The 21,509-nt window shown below is 47.7% G+C and overlaps 1 protein-coding gene across 1 annotated transcript in view; it reads right to left on the bottom strand.

Moving 5' to 3' along the window:
- Positions 1-21,509, bottom strand: part of LOC144769111 (uncharacterized) — an 80,257-nt gene that overhangs the window by 18,877 nt on the left and 39,871 nt on the right. The gene's annotated exons all lie outside the window — the stretch shown is intronic.

The raw sequence follows: 21,509 nt of genomic DNA, 5'->3' as shown, positions 1-21,509 counted from the left end.
CACAGTAACAGTAAACAGATTCAAGTCCTTACTGTGAAAGTAGACCTGAATGTAAAAATAATGTCGCAGCATGTTGATGTTTGCAGGTCAAACTGTTTGTTAGTTACAAAGACAGGTTAACTAAATTGACAAATATGAATATTTAAAATTCCTTTTTCTGAGGATGGGGAATGCCATTCCAAGAGAATCCTCATACATACTGCACTGTGTGCGTGTGTGTGTATGACCATTAGATGGCTTTCAGGACACTGTCTCTTGTTGACTGACAACTTCCAGCCCTAGCTTTATAACTTAGGGCACTTCACATTCCTCATCTTATTTTTGCAGTTTTCCCAATGACAGACTAGTTGTTAACTATCAGGATACTGCTAGTTCGTCTGTCGGTATTAAATACTTTAGGTCCAGTCGCCTGGTGGTTTACAACAGCTCTATTTCATGTGATCCCATTTACTGTTAGCATCAATCAGCATAAAGATGTTTCTGAGCTGCCAATCTAAACTCCCACGAAAACAAATGCAAACCCTCACAGCGAATTTTAGAGAGCTGTATTTCGATGCGTTTTCATGATGGCACAAAGTACAACTGCTTCACTCTACTCACTACAGTGTCACGCATTAAGCAATGAAATGTCACACATAGTCACACTGAAAACACAGAAATGTGACACACATGAGGTCTGAAAACTTGGCAGCAGTGATGTTAATTGCAGCGCATAACGGCACTGCAATTAACAGGAATACTTTCACAAATGCCCCCAATCAGAGCGCAGCCGCCGTCTATTAAGAAAAGAAATGCAGCAAGTCCAAAAGCACAACCTGTAAAGCACACGTCGTGCTTTTGGACTTGATGCATGTCTTTTCTTAATGGAGCACCGCTGCAGGCTGATTGTGGATCATTGTGAAATTATTTATGTTAATTGCTGTGCATGACGGTGTTGCAGTTAACAGGAATACTTTCACAAATGCCCACATTCAGCCCGCAAGTCCGAAAGCACGACGTGCGCTTTACACATGATGCTTTTGGACTTGATGTAGGTAGCATGCTACTTGTATTATATATCTGGATGCAGAGACGGAAGGAAGCCACAAAATACCAGCCGGGCGGCAAACAATCTAAGCAGAAATTTCTTAACTTAGGTGTTACCTAAAAGAAATGCATCAAGTCCATAAGCACAGAGTGTGCTTTACCCGTAGTGCTTTTGGCTTTCTGTAATTTCCACCTAAAGCCGTAAAATCATATGATGGTACCAGCGTTGGAGTCTAGTGATTTTCTAAACCCCAAGTGTACTTGACTGTGTAACCAATTTATGTCATGGCGTGTGTATCCAAATTGCAAACCTGCCTTAAGACCCTTAACTTGATGCTGTATGTGTGGAAATGCACAGTCTTTTAACTTTTATAAGCAAAATTGAGGTGTGCTGATGGAAGTTGAGGTGGTAGTTCAAGTAGGTGGGTCCGCAGTTGTGTAGGGCCTTGCATGCATGCATCAGGAGTTTGCATCTTTTCTGTCCTGGGAGCCAGTGGAGTTCCCTGAGGTAGGAGGTGATGTGGTTTTATCGAGGGAGATCGACATCAAGTCTGGCTGTGATGTTTTGTATGGGTTGTACTCATTGGAGAAGGTAAGCTGTGATCCATCCCTGCATAGAGAGCATTGTCGTAGTCAAGTCAGGTGGGGATGAGGGCCTTGGTGATCGTGCACCTTGAGCTTTGGGGTAGCCATTTGAATATCTTATGAAGCATGCGGAGGATGAAGAAGCAGGAGGAGGAGACGGAGTTGACCTGAGTCATCATGTTTAGCTTGTTGTCCAAAATGATGCCTAGGTTTCTAGTGTGGTCAGTGGGGATTGGAGTAGGTTGGAGTTCTGAGAGCCACCAGGTTGCGTCCCATGGGGAGCTTTTTTGCTAATCAGAGTTGAGCTTCTGCAATTTATCCATCATTCACTTTGCGATGTCTATTATGTAGTTGTGGAAGCTGGTCTTGGTGGTGTCTTGGGAGAGGGAGAGGATGAGTTGTGTGTCACCGGTGTAGGATATGACTTTGACTTTGTGAATTTTTGCAATGCTGACCAGCAGTGTTCCCTATAAATGTTTTCTGATGTGTCCAGCAGTGTAGGGTCTCTGTCTGCTGCAGCCACGGCTATTCACGCCAGGAACCAAACTGCGTGGTGTGTGGGGGTATTAACAAGTTGTTTGAGTCCGAGGTTGGCGAAATTGTCCAGAAGAGTGGTGGTGTTGTTGTCGTTGCTCTTTTCCAGGTGAAAATTGAGGTCTCCCAATAGAATGTAGTCTTCGGAGGGGAGGGCGTGTGGGGTAATGAAATCGGTGATGTCTTCAGTGAATTGTGTACGGGGTCCTGGTGGCCTGAAGAGGAGGGTGCCTCTGAGTGTGGTCTTGGGGTCGGTGTGGATCTGGAAGTGAAGGTGTTCGGCGCTAGAGAGGTTGACGTCCGAGCTGGTTAGGATGTGGATGGAATTCTTATGGACGATGGCGATGCCTCCTCCTGTTTGCTTGATGCGGTCCTTGCGGATGATCTTGTAGCCTTCTGGGATGGCAATGGTGATGTCTGGGGCTGAGGAGGCGTTCATCCATGTTTGTGTTAGGAAGGCGACGTCCGGAGAGATGGTGTCTAGTAGATTCCAGAGGTCGATGGCGTGTCTGTGGACCGATTGGGTGTTGAGTAGGATGCATTTTAGGTGGTTGGCGTCAGATCTATGTTTGGTGTTAGTGGATGAGAGATTGGTTTGTGAGCAGTCAAACTTGCAGGAGTTGCATGTGAAGGGTCCATGGGTGTGTCCAGGTGCGGCTTGGGCGCAGTTGGGGAGTCGGCCGGGGTTAAGTGCAAGAAGGGAGGCGGAATCGTATGTAATGCGGGTGGACTGGGAATTAAGGGAACCAGGGGGTCTGGCGCTGGGCGCGGTCCAGGCGCGGACGGGCGTAGACGGGCTTACCTTTGGCGCACCTTCGGCGCGGCAGTAGCGCGTGGACGCTGCGCGTTGGGACATCTGTCTTAAATGGGTAGAGGAGAGGGCGGAGCATGGGCGGGTCAGCTGGGAGGCGGTAGCGGGGAGGGTAGGCGGGCCAAAGGAAGGCAAAACAAACACGACAAAATGTATCCTGGGAAAGTGAAACTGGGGCTGAGGAAGAAGCAATTCACAACGAAGCATACAAAGCAGCACGAATGTTCAATGCTAATGGCGGCGGTAGCTTCAATAAGTCAAAGTTCAAAGCAGCACACAATGCACAATGCTAAAGGCGGCAGCAGCTTCAATTAAGGTAAAGTTGCGCTTCAAAGCAAATCGTAATGCGAGGTTCGGCGCTATAATGCGCTATGTTGAATGTCAGCCTACGATACCACAGTGACTATCAGCCAGCTCTTGAGGCCAGGGAGCGTGGGGGGAGCGACCGCTTTCACAGAAGTCCAGACGGTCACAGCTGCAGGGAGGAGGAGGAGCGCTTAGTGTTCGTGGGTGGGCGGGTCAGCTGGGAGGCGGTAGCGGGGAGGGTAGGCGGGCCAAAGGAAGGCAAAACAAACACGACAAAATGTATCTTGGGAAAGTGAAACTGGGGCTGAGGAAGAAGCAATTCACAACGAAGCATACAAAGCAGCACGAATGTTCAATGCTAATGGCGGCGGTAGCTTCAGTAAGTCAAAGTTCAAAGCAGCACACAATGCACAATGCTAAAGGCGGCAGCAGCTTCAATTAAGGTAAAGTTGCGCTTCAAAGCAAATCGTAATGCGAGGTTCGGCGCTATAATGCGCCTTGTTGAATGTCAGCCTACGATACCACAGTGACTATCAGCCAGCTCTTGAGGCCAGGGAGCGTGGGGGGAGCGACCACTTTCACAGAAGTCCAGACGGTCAAAAACACTGTACCAGTTGTTGGTGAAATTAATGATGGCAATTGTAGGAGAGTAGGGTCTGCTTCCTATGGTTGCTTACCCCCATATATTTCCACTTAGAACATGAAGACTCAACTGGTCAAGGTTAGTTTAACGTCCCTGCGTTTGGGGGGGTTATGTAGGAGAGTAGGGTCTGCTTCCTATGGTTACCCCCACTTTTTGCTGTGTTTCACTGGTTTTTCCACTTTAGTATGGCTGTGACCCTGCTAATCGGGCCCACAGCCTAGCTGTTCTCTCTCTAAATTGAAACCATGTACTTTAGGTACATACCAGATTGGTTACTGGGTCACCCTTGTGAGCCCCTGTATATGGTACCTGAGGTACCCAGGGCATAGGGACCACAGAGGCCTACCAGGGGCTACAGCATGTATTGTGCCACCCCTGGTTAGCCTTCCACACTGACATCACAGGTGTGCACTTGCAGCCTGGGTAAGGTGGCGTAAGCATCCCTTACTTGGATATAGTATACCTATATCTACCTTATATATAGAAACATAGTAACCTATAAGTCACTCCTATGGCAGGCCTTGACAAACCTGAAGGCAGAGTGCTTGGTTTTGTGTGAGAGGGTGACCTAGCATGAGCTGAGCCCCTCTGCAGCTTTCGGAACCATCTCCTTATAGCTATTCTATGATATAGCCATACCATATACTCTTAAGTGCATTATAATCCTCGAGGGTAATGCTAACTTTGATTTGGCTTTATCAAAATATGTTGTGTAAGGTGTCAAACACTTTGGAATACTACCCTCCTGCCAGTTCTGGCGGCCGGGGTAGCATTCCACCCTTCTAGAGGGAGAGGACCTGTGCTTACTGGTAAACCCGGTTAAAGTTAAACAGAGCCCAGCATCACAAAATGGATGCTGCTGCCACAGACACGAGTCTGCCCTCCTGCTGCTGGATGAAACTCCGGCAGGTGAGGCCTGGACAATAGGTTTCCTGTCCAGGGAGGTGCTAGCACCTCCCCAGACAGACTTTGGTGTATTGGGGCAGGGTAGGTTGCATTGAGTGGATGCTTTTCAGACACTGCCTGTGGCACACAAGGTGCTCCATGCATTTCCCAGTTCAAACCGGTTGCTGGGGCACACAGCCCCAGCTCTGGTGCGAAACTGGACAAAGGGAAAGGGATGTAACCACCCCCTCCCCAGGTCCACCCATAGGAGGGACCTTAGAGTTAGTCCAACCCCTAAACTTACTATAAGTATAGAACCCCAGTCCCTTGGACTTTATATTACCCTGGATGAAACTCTGCAACATATATCTTGGACCTTCGACATTCCATATCGACTGGAAGACGGAAGAAATCTCCCTTATGGTCAAGGAGTGACCACTCTGTTCAAACAGGCACAAATTGCATAATTGCCAGTCTGTATTTTCGAGGCTCCCGCCGGATCCCGAAGAATCTGCGACACAGGACATAGACTTCCAGACATCTCCGAAGCTGACCCCAGCTCCCAGCAAAGCTGAGACCCTTAGCTGACACGAGAGACGTGGGACCGAAACTCCTGGAAATCCTGCATTTTTGCAACTGCACCTACTTCCCGAGGTATCCCGAAGTTGTGCATTGGGTATTTGAAGCCCCTGCCCCGAGCTTCTTTTGCATCGAAGTACAGAGGCCAGCACTCCACGAGTGACCCGTGAGTCCCCTTTCTTCACTGCAGCTCGAGGCGCCTTTGCGGTTCCTAGTCCGTTGGCTAGTGAGCCCCCACGAAGGCCAGTCCTTTGTTTCTTGAGCTTTTCTGGTTGCTCCAGATGTGCTCCCACTCCTCTCCAAAGGAGGAGTCCCTCAGACCTTGCTGGTCTGCACCGAAGCCAATCTTGACATCTTGCGTGGGTTGCTGTTGCCAAGGCTTGTTGGATCCAATCTGGATTCCGACACCGCAGTCAGCTAGATCCTTTGTGGGACAGCTTGAATCCAGCTCCTGCTTGTTGTCGACGCCTCCTGGTCCTTGTGGCTGAAGAGTCAAGCTTCACCCCTTTTACCTGAAATCACCCAACATCGGCTGGCATCTTCTCCTCGCCGTCTTGGTCACTGGCTAGTGACCCAGACTCTGTCCCCTCTGCTTTCAGGTTCTTCACATCTCCGATTCACCCTTGGATCCACCCGGACACTTTTCCTCTGGTCACCTGCAGCATTTCTTCGCAGCTCTCCATAGGAATCGATGACGAAACCCGACTCCAAAACACACCTATGCACCTGGCTTCCCTGGGTGAGGTAACACGAGTACTCTGGTGTTCCCGTGGGTCTTGACTCTCGAAGTGTCCTAGTCTAAAAGGGTTACATCATAGTTCACCTCTAAGTTTCCTTAATCTTTAAAATTGTAACTTGTTAGTTCTCCATAGAAAGTCAATGGTGATCCGCGGCTGTGTTTAGACACTGCACGCGTCCCCCGTGGGCCACCTGCATCCTAACCTTGGGTGGTTATAGGTAGCCCCAGTGGTTCTAGAGGCCCTAGGCCTGCTTTCTAACTCTCACGCGGTTCTTATATCACTATTTTAGTATATGGTTTGTTAGGCCCCTAGGGCATAACGTATACTGGGCAACTTATCGTATGCTAATTAGGTTCCTTGTATTGTACTTTTACCTCTGACCTCATAAAGAGTCCAGAGGGGTTGTGTCTAGAATAAATACATATGTATTTGAGATATACCTTGTGTGGTGTGCTTTCATTTGATCATTCAAGAGATTATAATTGGTAAAACAAGTAGCTTAACTCGCCTCTAAGTCTTAGCTTGAAGGCTGCTCTCCCCAGCTACCACTAGGATAGCTTTCTATAAAGGTTGACTTTAAACCTACCATCAATAAGGGTCATTTGGACTGGTGCAAGGTGCCCAATAGAATAGTGGACATCATATGCCAGGCCAACTTCTCACATTGGTGAGCAGCGTGTGGAATTATAGCTTGCATTGTTTTACCAAATAATCTCGAGAATATCATTTGAAAAATCACATTAAGGTACCAGTAGGTACATATATATCAAGCTTATAATACATACGTTCTACTGAACTTAGCAGTTGTAGGTGTTAACGGCTTAGCACACCCTGCACCCCTAAACCTCTCTAGTAGTTGTAGACTACTAGAGAGGTTTAGTAGGAAATCAAGGAGTGTAGGTAGGTGCACACACCACACCTCACTGGTCATGGCTTTAAAGACAGGAGCTAGTGTATCTCTGCCAGATGTCAGCCAGGTGCAAACATCTAAATATGACACATTCTCCTTCCAGGAGTTAAGGGGTTTGTGTGACATAAGGAAATTAAAGCAAGGACAAAGTCCTACCACCCAACACCTGATAGATATCTTAGTGGCAGATGACTTAGAAAAAGCATCAGATCCAGATAGACTAGGTAATGGGAGTGGGGTGCATCCATCAGCAGAAGAGGATAATGGTGGGGTGCCTCACCAGACCTCTGATGATGATGAGGAAGATGCAGACCAGGATGATGTCAATAGACTCAACCTGGGAAACCCAGGGCTACCAGGAGATGAGGTGGGTCAGAATGGGCCCCCTTCCATCCCCCCACATAGACCTGTGGGTGTGCCTAGAAGGGAAATAACACCTTCAGAGGAATCTGACCATTCTGGTGCATCTGTAGGGTCCTCTGCCTCTGCTCATAGGAAAAGAACTTCTCCCGAGAAGAGGGAACATGAAGCTAGAATGAAAGAAGTCAAGCTTAGGATAAGAAGGCAAGAAAATGCCTTGGAGAAAGAGACCCTAGCTTTTGAGAGAGAGCGAGAGAGAAAAAAGATCAGGCTAGAGCCCCCTGGTGGCAGCAATATCCCTAGTGGTAGGGTTAGGTCTTATGACCATAGAAACCTAAACAAGATTATCCCTCCCTATCAAACTGGGGATGACATCTACAAATGGATCACTACACTGGAAAGGGACTGCAAAGTACAGAAGGTACCCCAGGAGCAGTGGGCAGCACTCTTGTGGCTCTCCTTTGCAGACAAAGTTAGAGATAAGCTTCTCACTGTCAGAGAAGAGGATTCTGATGATTACAATGTCCTGAAGAGTTCTCTAATAGATGGGTTTGGCCTAACCACTAAACAGTATAGGTTGCAGTTCAGAGAGACCCAGAAGATACAGACTCAGGACTGGACTGACTTTGTAGATTGTACTACTAAGTCTATGTAGGGCTGGTTACTGGGCAGTAAAGTGTGTGCCTATACAGGATTGTATAATCTAATCATCAGAGAACAGATTCTTAATAACTGTCAGAGCCAGTTGTTGCATCAGCACTTGGTTGACTCTGATCTGACCTCTCCCCAAGAATTGGGAAAGAAGGCAGACAAATGGGTCAGAACCAGGGTAAAGCAGAAGGTACAGAACCAAGGTGATGATCAGAAGAAGCAAGACCACAAGGGTGGGGAGAAAGCTAAAGACCAGAAGTCTTCACAAGGTCCCCAAAAAGCTTCTAATGGTGTGGGTCCCCAATCCAAAAAGAAAGAAGATCCTAGAAAACCATGGTGCAAAGTTTATAAAAATAATACTCACTGGACTAGTGAGTGCACCAAAAAGGAGACAGCTCCAGCCACCATTGCCCCTAAGGCAACTGTTCCCCCTAGTTCAGCTCCAAGTGGTGGTTCTCAACAGAAGGGTGTGGTAGGGTTAACCCTGGGAACATAGATGGACTCTGGCCTAGTCAGAGTGCCAACTTAAGCTGTTTTGATCTGTGATGGGGGCATGGATGTGATCCACCCTGTAAGTCCCAGTAACCTGGGCAAGTACAGACAAACTCCTTTAGTCAATGAGAAAAAGGTTCAGTCCTATAGGAACACAGGTGCCAGTGTCACAATGGTGATACCTGACGTTGTGGACCCTGGACAAGTGATACTTGGTCAAACTTACCAAGTGACCAATGCTAACAATGTCACTACCACACATAGTATGGCAGTTGTTAATTTCTCCTGGGAAGGGGTAACTGGCCTTAAGAAGGTTGTTGTTAGTTCAGACCTCCCTGTAGAATGTTTGCTTGGCAATGACCTAGAGACTTCAGCCTGGTCTGAAGTGGAGTTTAGGACACATGCATAAACGTGAGGAATCTCAGCACATGTTCTTGCAGTGACTAGGTCACAGGTCAAAAAGTGCTGCACTGAACAGATACTGGATTCTGAAATAATGGACCAGTTGCCTAACGGGAAAAGGAGCAGTAGGGTTAAGGCTGTGCCTTCCCCCCTGACTGAGAGTGAGGATCAGCCTTCTGAGAAAGCTGATTGTGAGCCTGGGGAAGGAACTTTCCCAGAGGAGCTTGAACCTGATCTGGTTAAGTTCTTGGGGACAGGGGGCCCTTCCAGGGCAGACCTGAGTCAGGTGCAGTTGGACTGCCCTTCTCTTGAACCCCTCAGACAGCAAGCTGCTGGGAATGTTGGTGGCACCCATAGAATCTATTGGGATGAAGGACTCCTGTATTCAGAGAGTAGAGCCCCCAAGCCTGGTGCTTCCAGGAGGTTGGTCATACCTTTGGCATTCAGGGGCTTCCTTTTGTCCCTAGCCCATGATATTCCCTTAGCAGGACACCTGGACCAGAACAAGACTTGGGACAGAATTGTCCCTCACTTTCACTGGCCCCACATGTCTGAAGAAACAAAGGGGGTTTGTCGCTCCTGTGTCACCTGCCAAGCCAGTGGCAAATCAGGTGGCACTACAAAGGCCCCCCTTATACCACTACCCGTGGTGGGGGTTCCCTTTGAACGTGTAGGGATTGACATCGTTGGACCAATGGATCCCCAAACTGCATCTGGGCACAGGTTTATCCTGGTGATAGTGGATCATGCCACCAGGTACCCAGAGGCAATTCCACATAGGACAACTACAGCACCTGTTGTGGCAAGAGCCATCTTGGGAGTTTTCTCAAGAGTGGGTTTCCCTAAGGAGGTAGTTTCTGACAGAGGTGCAAACTTTATGTCAAGTTACTTAACTGCAATGTGGAAGGAGTGTGGAGTTAACTAGAAGTTCACTACACCCTATCATCCACAGTGCAATGGTCTAGTTGAAAGATTTAACCAGACCTTAAAGGGTATGATCAAGGGTCTCCCAGAAAAGCTCAGGCGGAGATGGGATGTCCTGCTTCCCTGCCTTTTGTTTGCTTACAGGGAGGTTCCACAGAAGGGGTTGGCTACAGCCCATTTGAACTTTTGTTTGGACATCCTGTTAGAGGACCACTTTGTCTAGTGAAGGAGGGATGGGAGTTACCTCTCAAACCCCCTAAACAGGATATTGTGGACTATGTACTTGGCCTCCGCTCCCAGATTGCAGAGTACATGAAAAAGGCAACCAAAAACCTTGAGGCTAGCCAGGAATTACAGAAAGCCCGGCATGACCAAAAGGCTGTACTGACTGTTTACCAGCCAGGACAGAATGGGTGGGTGTTGGAGCCTGTGGCCCCAGCAGCTCTCCAAGACAAGTGAAATGGACCCCATACTATTGTTGAACAGAAGGGAGAGGTTACCTATTTGGCAGATCTTGGAACTACCAGGAGCCCCCATAGGGTGCTTCATGTCAACAGAGTGAAACCGTATGTTGACAGGGCAGACATGTGATTGCTCATGGCTATTGATGAAGGACAGGAGGAAGAGAGTTACCCTCTCCCAGACCTGCTCTCTCAAAACCCTGATGATGGGTCAGTTGATGGTGTAGCCTTGGCAGGTAGCCTCACTGATCAGCAGCAAACTGACTGCAGACAAGTTCTGCAACAACACAGACATATGTTTTCACTGACTCCAAGTCAGACTACCTGGTGCACCCATGAAGTGGACACTGGGGACAGTTTGCCTGTTAAAAATAAGATTTACAGGCAGCCTGATCATGTCAGGGACTGTATCAGGACTGAAGACCAGAAAATGTTGGAATTGTGAGTAATTGAACCTTCAGATAGCCCTTGGGCTAGTCCAGTAGTCCTGGTACCAAAACCTCACACCCATGGTCGTAAGAGAGAGATGGGGTTTTGTGTAGACAACAGAGGTCTCAATGCAGTCACTAAGACTGATGCCCATACAATACCCAGAGCAGATGAGCTCATAGATAAGTTGGCATCTGCCAAATGTCTGAGCACATTTGATCTAACAGCTGGCTACTGGCAGGTCAGAATAGCTGATGATGCAAAGCCAAAGACAGCATTTTAAACCACTAGCGGGCATTATCAATTTGTGGTGATGCCCTTTGGTCTAAACAATGCACCTGCCACGTTTCAAAGGTTGGTGAACAAAGTCCTCACAGGCCTGGAAGACTACTGTGCAGCTTATCTTGATGATATTGCTGTATTTAGTTCCACCTAGGAAGATCACCTGATCCACCTGAAAAATGTTTTGGAGGCCCTGCAAAAAGCAGGCTTAACTATCAAGGCTACTAAGTGCCAGATAGGGTTGTGTACCCGGGCCACGTTCAACCATTGCAGAGCAAAATCCAGACCATAATGGACTGGTTTGCTCCAACCACCCAGACTCAGGTCAGAGCTTTCTTGGGCCTGACTGGGTACTATAGGAGATTTGTCAAGGAGTACGGTTCCATAGTGACACCCCTGAATGACTTAACTTCTAAAAAGAATGCCTAAGAAAGTGCAGTGGACAGTCAGCTGTCAAAAGGCATTTGATGACCTTAAGCAGGCCATGTGCAATGCACCAATTCTGCAAAGTCCTAACTACTCCAAATAATTTATTGCTCAAACAGATGCTTCTGAGTTGGGGGTAGGGGCTGTGCTATCACAATTGAATGAAGAAGGTCAGGACCAGCCAGTAGCTTTTATTAGCAGATGGCTGACCCCTAGAGAGAAACGTTGGTCAGCTATTGAGAGGGAGGCCTTTGCTGTGGTTTGGGCTCTGAAGATGCTGAGGCCATACGTGTTTGGTATGTACTTCACAGTTCAGACAGACCATAAGCCCCTCTTATGGCTAAAACAGTTGAAGGGTGAAAATCCCAAACTACTCAGGTGGTCCATTTCCCTACAGGGGATAGACTATACAGTGGAACATAGACCTGGGAGTAACCATGCCAATGCAGATGGATTCTCCATATATTTCCACTTAGAACATGAAGACTCAACTGGTCAAGGTTAGTTTAACGTCCCTGCGTTTGGGGGGGTTATGTAGGAGAGTAGGGTCTGCTTCCTATGGTTACCCCCACTTTTTGCTGTGTTTCACTGGTTTTTCCACTTTAGTATGGCTGTGACCCTGCTAATCGGGCCCACAGCCTAGCTGTTCTCTCTCTAAATTGATACCATGTACTTTAGGTACATACCAGATTGATTACTGGGTCACCCTTGTGAGCCCCTGTATATGGTACCTGAGGTACCCAGGGCATAGGGACCACAGAGGCCTACCAGGGGCTACTGCATGTATTGTGCCACCCCTGGTTAGCCTTCCACACTGACATCACAGGTGTGCACTTGCAGCCTGGGTAAGGTGGTGTAAGCATCCCTTACTTGGATATAGTATACCTATATCTACCTTATATATAGAAACATAGTAACCTATAAGTCACTCCTATGGCAGGCCTTGACAAACCTGAAGGCAGAGTGCTTGGTTTTGTGTGAGAGGGTGACCTAGCATGAGCTGAGCCCCTCTGCAGCTTTCGGAACCATCTCCTTATTGCTGTTCTATGATATAGCCATACCATATACTCTTAAGTGCATTATAATCCTCGTGGTTAATGGTAACTTTGGTTCGGCTTTATCAAAACATGTTGTATAAGGTGTCAAACACTTTGGAATACTACCCCCCCATCGCCAGTTCTGGCAGCGGGGGTAGCATTCCACCCTTCTAGAGGGAGAAGACATGTACTTACTGGTAAACCCGGTTAAAGTTAAACAGAGCCCCAGCATCACAAAATGGATGCTGCTGTCACTGACACGAGTCTGCCCTCCTGCAGGGGAGGCCTGGATAATAGGTTTCCTGTCCAGGGAGGTGCTAGCTCCTCCCCAGACAGGCTTTACTGTATTGGGGCAGGGTGGGTTTCATTCAGTGAATGCTTTTCAGACATTGCCTGGGGCACACAAGGTGCTCCATGCATTTCCCAGTTCAAACCGGTTGCTGGGGCACTCAGCCCCAGCTCTAGCGCAAATCTGGACAAAGGGGAAGGGGTGTAACCACCCCCTCCCCAGGTCCAACCTTAGGAGTGACCTTAGAGTTAGTCCAACCCCTAAACTTACTATAAGTATAGAACCCCAGTCCCTAGGACTTTAGATTACCCTGGACGAAACTCTGCAACATATATCTTGGACCTTTGACATTCCATATCGACTGGAAGACTGAAGAAATCTCCCTTGTGGTCAAGGAGTGACCACCCTGTTCAAACAGGCACAAACCGCATAATTGCCAGTCTGTATTTTCGAGGCTCCCGCCGGATCCCAAAGAATGTGCGACACAGGACATGGACTTCCAGACATCTCTGAAGCTGACCCGAGCTCCCAGCAAAGCTGAGACCCGTAGCTGACATGAGAGATGTGGGACCGAAGCTCCTGGACATCCTGCATTTTTGCAACTGCACCTACTACTCGAGGTATCCCGAAGTTGTGCATTGGGGTATGTGAAGCCCCTGCCCCGGGCTCCTTTTGCACCGAAGTACAGAGGCCAGCACTCCACGAGTAACCTGTGAGTCTCCTTTCTTTACCGGAGCTCGAGGCGCCTTTGCTGTTCCTAGTCTGTTGGCTTGTGAGCCCCCGCAAATGCCAATTCTTTGTTTATTGAGCTTTCCTGGTTGCTCCAGATGTGCTTCCACTCCTCTTGAAAAGAGGAGTCCCTCAGACCTTGCTGGTCTGCACCGAAGCCAATATTGTCATCTTGCGTGGGTTGCTGTTGCCAAGGCTTGTTGGGTCCAACCCGGATTCCGACACCTCAGTCAGCTAGATCCTTTGTGGGACCACTCGAATCCAGCTCCTGGTTGTCGGCGACACCTCCTGGTCCTCGTGGCTGAAGAGTCAAGCTTCACCTCTTTTACCTGATATCACCCGACATCGGCTGGCATCTTCTCCTCGCCATCCTGGTCACTGGCTAATGACCCAGACTCTGTCCCCTCTGCTTTCAGGTTCTTCACATCTTCGATCCACCCATGGATCCACCCGGACACTTTTCCTCTGGTCGCCTGCAGCATTTCTTCGCAGCTCTCCATAGGAATCGACGACGAAACCCGACACCAAAAGACACCTATGCACCCGGCTTCCCTGGGTGAGGTAAGACGAGTACTCCGGTGCTCCCGTGGGTCTTGACTCTCGAAGTGTCCTTGTCTAAAAAGGTTCCATCGTAGTTCACCTCTCAGTGCCCTTAATCTTTAAAATTGTAACTTGTTCGTACTCCATAGAACGTCAATGGTGATCCGCAGCTGTGTTTAGACCCTGCACATGTCCCCCGTGGGCCTCCTGCATCCTAACCTTGGGTGGTTATAGGTAGCCCCAGCGGTTATACAGGCCCTAGGCCTGCTTTCTAATTCTCTCATGGTTCTTATACCACTATTTTAGTATATGGTTTGTGAGGCCCCTAGGGCATAACGTATACTGTGCAACTTATCGTATGCTAATTAAGTTCCTTGTATTGTACTTTTACCTCTGACCTCATAAAGAGTCCAGAGGGGTTGTGTTTAGAATAAATAGATATATATATTTGATTTATACCTTGTGTGGTGTGCTTTCATTTGATCATTCAAGAGATTATAATTGGTAAAAACAAGTAGCTTAACTCGCCTCTAAGTCTTAGACTGAAGGCTGCTCTCCCACGCTACCACTAGGATAGCTTTCTATAAAGGTTGACTTTAAACCTACATCAATAAGGGTCGTTTGGACTGGTGCAGGTGCCCACTAGAATAGTGGACATTATATACCAGGCCAACTTCTCACAGTAATCACGAAAGAACTGGGCATGGATGCTAGAGAAATCAGTTGCTCGATTTTTTGTATACATGTATCTAACTGTCTATCAGATGATGTTACAAGTCGTGCATGCAATAAAAAGATTTTTAAAAAAATATATGCAGATCCCTGTAGCACTCCCCTGTCCAAGGCTATGGTTCAATAGACAAAGGACTCTAGCTGCACCACGTGGGTATGGCCACTTAGACAATTCTTCAGTCAACTCAAGGCTTTCTCACAGACAACAATCTCTCTTAGTCTTTTAATTATGACTGCGTGAGAGATTGTGTCAAATAGGGTTAACCTGTTGTTGGTCATTGTTCGAAATAGGATTTTTGGTCAGCTAGAACTTGAGCCAAAGTCGGGCAGAAACCACCACTCTACTCAGGGTAAGAGAGTTACACTTCTAAAATAACCCCTGCTCACTCCCTTGGTAGCTTGGCACGAGCAGCCAAGCTTATCTTAGAGGCAGTGTGTAAAGCATTTGCACGTAACCAACAGTAATACAGTGTAAGCACTACAAAAGGACACCACACCAGTTTAGAAAAATATCGAATTGCAGCAGTGTGGCATGCGGTGCCCTCAGGTCCCGGTGCGAGCAGTGGCTCTGTGGCATCGTCAGATGGTGTAGTTGGTGAGGCCAAAGTTGCGGTGCAAGGTGAAGGCGGTGCTCGTCGCGGTGCTGGCAGGCCATGGTGCAAGCAGCGGAGTCGTCGTGACTGAAGCGCTGTCGTCCGCTGACGAACTGGAGTCGATGGTGCCAGTGTTGGTAGGCCAAGGCTGCGGTGCGGAATGAGGGCGGTCCGTCGTGTGACTTTACGAGCGGTGCTCTCGAACCACAGTGCAAGCAGCGAGGTAGATTTCGGCATGGAGCATTGTCGTCAGGGATACCAAGGCGTCGTCGCAAGGCGGGCGGAGGCAGTGCCCCCAGGTCACGGAGCAAGCAGCAGCCCGGTGGCAGCTTCAGCAGGCATCGTCGGTGAGACTAGGATTGCGATGAGGCATTGCAGCGGTGCCCTCTGTGGTGCCTTCAAGACCCGGAGTCAGCAGCAGCGTCGTAGACGGTGTCGGTTTGCTTTTTCCTCTGTTGCAGCACAAAACACACAGTCCCCAGTGCTGCGGGCAGAAGAGATTGAAGTCTCTGCTGTTCCTGAGACTTCTACTCCACCTCTACCTCAAGCCCTCGGAGAAACTCACAAAAGTAGATTGCAGAAAGTTCAGTCCAGTCCTTTCACTGCCCAAGACAGAAGCAGTCACTGCAGGCCAACACAGCAAAGCACACAGCAAAGTGGTAGTTCCTCCTCACAGCTTCTCCAGCTCTTCTTCTTGGCAGTATTCTTGATCCAAAAGAGTTCTAAGGTTCAGGGGTCTGGGCCCCATTATTTATATCCCAAAACCCTTTGTTCACTTAGGAAGAGAATGTCTGTGCCCAGCCAGAACCAGTTCTGCCTCCTCTGGTGTGACCTCCTGGCAGGAGGTGAAGACGGCATTGTCAGAGGCAGACCAGGCCCTTTGAGGTGCAAGGAAATCTCCTCCCCCTTCCTCAATTTTAGCCCAGGTCTGTTCAGCCCTTTCCTGACCCACCTAGACTATCTGGAGCCACTCCTGCTCCCCAGCCTCCTGTCATCCAAAACCCAGAAAGGCAATCCACATTCCAGCAGAGGCACACTGGATGACTGAGCAAGAAAATACCTACTTTCTAAAAGTGGTGTTTTCAAACACAGAATGTAAAAATCACCTTCACTAAAAGATGTATCTTTAGATTCTGAGTTCAGGAATACTAAACTTTATTTCCCTACCTAATTCCCCGGGCCAGTTATGTTTATAAGATGTTCTAAACAAACTCCCCATTGTGTCCTGTGGTGAACAGGTAGCCTTGCAATAGTGAAAAACTAAATTGGGCGTAATTCACTATCAGGACATGCCACACACACCAGGGCATGTCCTACCTTTCCCATACTCTGCACCTTGCCAACAGGGGTACCTTGGGCCTACCTTAGGGGTGCCTGACATGTAAGAAAAGGGAAGTTTAGGGACTGGCAAGTGTCTGCACTGGCCCAATCGACATGGCAGTTACAAACTGCTTGCAGACTCTGCAATGAAAGGTCTGAGTTACCTTTTCAGGGCTACTCACATGGGTGGCGCAATCAGTGCTGCAGGCCCACTAGTGACATACCCCTAAACCGGTCCCAGGAAGCTTGTATCAGGGCCAGGGAGGAACTGGCCTGGCAGTTCGGTCTGGATTGTTTCCATGGGTCAAGACTAATTTGCATATGGCTGGGTCCAAACTGGGGTGGCGTAGTGGGCAAAAGAACGATGGATTTAACCCAGATCTTTTGATTGGGGGAGAAGTTTTGCATTGTCAGCATTCCGTCCATCATTTGTTTACTGTAACACCGCAGGCCGACTAGTAGCATTTGATTCACAGGCTATGGCACTCATTGCACTTTACTAGGAACTAACAGGTAAATCAAATATCCAATCATGGAAACACCAATCGATAACCCCATTTACCACAGGAGCACTTGCACTTTACCACTGATCAGCAGTGAGAAAAGTGCGCAGAAACACTACGCCAGCAAAAACAGAGCCAAAACCAGGAGGTCAGAAAGCAAAACCTCTGGGGAAACACGCCAAAAGATGCAAAGTCTAACAGTCATGTGATGGGTTTGGGTGTGGGTAAGCAAGATCCCGACAGAATGGGGAAACATAACTGCAAGGGCATAGCCCTTTTACTGTCTCTTCAAGTTGCTGAATGCTGACACCAATTGAAGGTACAGCCTTTAGGCAACATGGCAACCAGGCTACTGGGTCAAGAGTGGCGGAGAAGTAAGTAACTGGGCACTTATAATTGCCATGGGTCTGTGCAGGGCCTGCTCTAGGGCGGTGCGACTGGTGCGGCTGCACTGGATGCTGAACTGGAGAGGTGGGGCGCTGACCTCGAGGGATGGGGGGGTGACTGTAATTAGCAAATACTTATAATTAAAAAACAGCTGCTGCTTGGTTCCTTGTGTGTTCAGCTTTCAGGCAGCAATACAAATGTCAAGATAGCTCTTGTGATTAATGTTCCTGCTAGAGAGACAGAGAGCTCAGAGTTTTGGCTAGTGACAGATTTGGCTCACCATCATAGCACAGAGGGTTAATATGCCTGCTGCAAAGAACGCACACAGTGCATATCACAGATCTGTATTTTATGTGGATAGCTGAGTGGATTACTGCTTTTGTCACAGAGATACTTTTATTACTGCAGATAATAAGATACAAACCTCATATAGAACAGTAACTGTTAGTGAACTGTCTCCAAAGACCTGCATTCAAACTGCATTAAATAGGGGAGGACATAATGAATTTTTTTCTCCAGTCTTTCATTATCTATTTCTTATGTTGCTAAAAAGAGTTTGTTAGGTAGATATACATTGTGAGAAAGGGGTTTTAGAGAGATGAGGGGCACTTTACCCTAGCGGTAGTGAGGGAATCCGAAAACGAGGTCATGCGGGGCACCAAAAGGGATTGTAACATAGGGCGCCACCAGCGTTAAGCCGGCCCTGGGCCTGAGTGAGTATTGAGAGGGGGAACCTATCCCCTTCACTGGAATATAAAACAACATATTTTTCATAGTCTGGCATTTCTGGAACCAGAGTGGGGCAGACACTTTCTCTCAGCTCAAGAAATTCACTCATGCATTTATTGTCCCATGGTAGCGGTTAAGACACCTTTCTGTGTGTAAGCCTCTGTAGAGGTTTTGCCACTAGAGACAAATTGGGAATCCACTGACGACAGTAGCCCACCATTCCCAGAAACATCCTGACTTCTCTTTGAGCTGTAGGAGGGTTAATTTTCATTATGGCAGAGACTCCTCTTGAGACACCTTTCAAGCTCTCTTTTGAATATAGTGTTTAGATACAGGACATTCTACTGACAATATTGCAATTTAGTGGAGGACACTTTATGCCCATTCTCATACAGATAATTCAACAAGGAAATGGTTTCTTGTCAACATACTTCTTGGGTTGTCGATGCCACCAATAGCTCGTCGATGTACTGGATCAGGGCGTAATTGCATGGCATTCTCTCAAGGCCTCCAGATTCTTTTTAAGTATCTGATTGAAGATTGAGGAGCTTTCTATATACCCATGTGGGACTTGGCATCATGCCAGAACTTTATTTTGGAACCAGAATGCAAAGACTGTCCTCAGGCAAAGGTATGGAAAAGAATGTTTGGCAGAAGTGGATGACCTTGAACCACTCGGCATTATAGGTTATTTGGAAGAGTATCACAGCAGGATTGGGTACTACAAAACAACACTTAACATTATAGTATTGCCCTTTTGCAGGTCCTGCACTATCGGCATCTTTTATTTTGGTTTCTGCAAGTCCATTATCTGATAATTGCAAGGACTCCCTGATATATCTTTTAAGATGCCTTGTTCTAACATGGACTGTATTACTGGAGTTGTTCCATCCACCGCCTCTGGTGAGAGGTTGCCCTGGGGCCTTCGAGTATACACTGCATTTTGTTTGTTCATTATTCTCACAGGTTCAATATCTTTAATCAGGTCAATATATTTGCCAGTGTGATCCCAGACTTCCTCCTTAACAGAATCCTTCAGATCCGGATGTAAGTCCTCCTTTGTTAAACCAGGAATAGTCGAACCGCTAACTTTTGTGTGCTCAGTTTAAAGTCTACATTCTCATTGTGTATCTGAGGCTCGACACCACTCAGTGTACAATAGATTACACAGTTTATTATGCAGAGAAGATCCCTGCACAATAGTTTGATTGGACTCAAATCGCATAATACAAATTGATGGTCCTCTTCAAGGGGACCTATCTTCCCAGGGACTTTGGATGAAACAGGATTTACAGTCTGCTTATTAGAGATGCCCATAACTTGATTGTGTTTTCCTGATCGGGGTAGGGTTGGGACTTCTACAGTTCTTGCTTAGAGTGGGTGGAACCTGTGCCGATAAGAAATGACACGGTGGCCATTTTATTTGTCATCCATGTATGGACAACTCCAATGGTTAATTTGATAAAAAATTAGTGCTGGTCCCCAAAGCTCTGCTTAGAAGCCTGCACATTCCTACAAACACCACACACATTAACAGACAATTTACAACATAAAATGCTCTGTATAAATTCCGGGATCTTAGACTGCGAGGAGTCTGAAAACCAAACTCCAACTCACTGAACCAAGGGTACCTCTCTTCATAAGCACACGCAATACACCTAAAACAGCATTTCAGATCTCAGTTCGAATGCAAATCCTTTCTGGACACAAATGGACACGGCAACGTGAAACACACTGCTAGAAACTGGGTATCTGGTTTCCTGGGGTGTGAGCCCTGGTCAAGCAGTAACCACAATCCTAGTCAAGGTAAGTTGCCAGAAATCTCTAAATTAATTTGCTCAACCTCTGGTAGCTTGGTACAGAGCATTCAGGCTTAACTTGTAGGCAATGTGTAAAGCATTTGTGCAACACTTCAAACAGAAAAAAAAAGTGATGACGTCAAACACAAAGATTACACACCAGGTTTGGAAAAATAGAGAATATTTAAACAAATAAAACAAGATCAAAACAACAAAATCCAATCAGGGAAACCGGAGATTTTGAATTTAAAAGATTTAAGTTGTAATAGGACTAAAAAGCATAAAGAGCCAACAAGATATATCTGGTTGTGCCGGACCGGGACAAAATCACAAGTTCAGACTGGCCACAATGGAGCTTGGGCTGGCTATAGGGACCAGATTGGGCTTTCTGAACCCAGGACAAAGTCACAAGTTCAGACTGACCACAATGGAGCTTGGGCTGGCTATAGGGACCAGATTGGGATTGCTGAATCAAGAACCTTAAACCCTGGTTTCAGAGCGTTGTATGGATCGGAGGCAAGACGCATCGAGCAGTGGATGCGATGTGTCATTTCTGAGATGTGGAGAGCCTGCGATGAGAGTTTCTGTGCATCGTCGTCAAGAATCCCCTCAAAGGGGCCTGCGATGTGAAGTCTAGGCTTTGTGCATGCGGTGCACAGCCGAGGTGATGCGTCGGTTCCGAGGAGCTGTGTGCCAGTGATGCGGAGTCTGGTTTCGGTGTGGAGCTACTGCCAACAAGGGATGCAAGTACCTGGTTGGAGATGCATCGAGCCTTCGGCAATGCTTTGGTTCTGAAAACTGCAAGGGCGATGCAGACCATCTGCGCTGGGCTCAGTCCACGCTACAGCGTCGATGTGTTGGCTCTTCTCAAGGATGCACCACTCAGCCAAGTAGATGCATCGTTTTGGCTCAAGGATGCTAAGCGGTCAGCTCAGCTCAGCTAAGAAGATGCATTGATTCCACTGGTAAGCACCTTAAGACCGCTACCAAGGGTCCAGCACTGGTACCTCTTGGCTGGGTAGACTCACAGATGGCAGAGTCCAGGTGAAAGTGCAAGGTTGTTGGAAGCCTGTTATGTCCCTGATGCTTCAGATCAGGAGGCCAGCCAAATAGCCCTTGAAGCAACTCTGGGTTATGGGTTCAAGAAATGCAGGTCCAGTCCTTCTCACCCATGCAAGAGAGCAGCAGGCACAGGTCTTTCTTTCTGGCAAAGTATCCACAGGTCCAGAAGTGTACTGAAGTGGTGGTGTTTGAGGTGTAGTACATATACCCAGTGGTGCTTTTGAAGTGGGGAGACTTCACAGAGGTGCTGTTGAAGTGCACAGCGGCACTACCTTCCAGCCCTGGCTCCAAATTCTCTACAGGGGGTATGTAGCCCTATGTGTGTGGACGTGACACAACCTAT

The sequence above is a fragment of the Lissotriton helveticus genome, chromosome 7, assembly GCF_964261635.1.
Source record: "Lissotriton helveticus chromosome 7, aLisHel1.1, whole genome shotgun sequence".
NCBI classification, from domain to species: Eukaryota; Metazoa; Chordata; class Amphibia; order Caudata; family Salamandridae; genus Lissotriton; species Lissotriton helveticus.
Note: the sequence above shows the minus strand (reverse complement) of the source record. Positions and strands in the feature narration are given on the sequence as shown.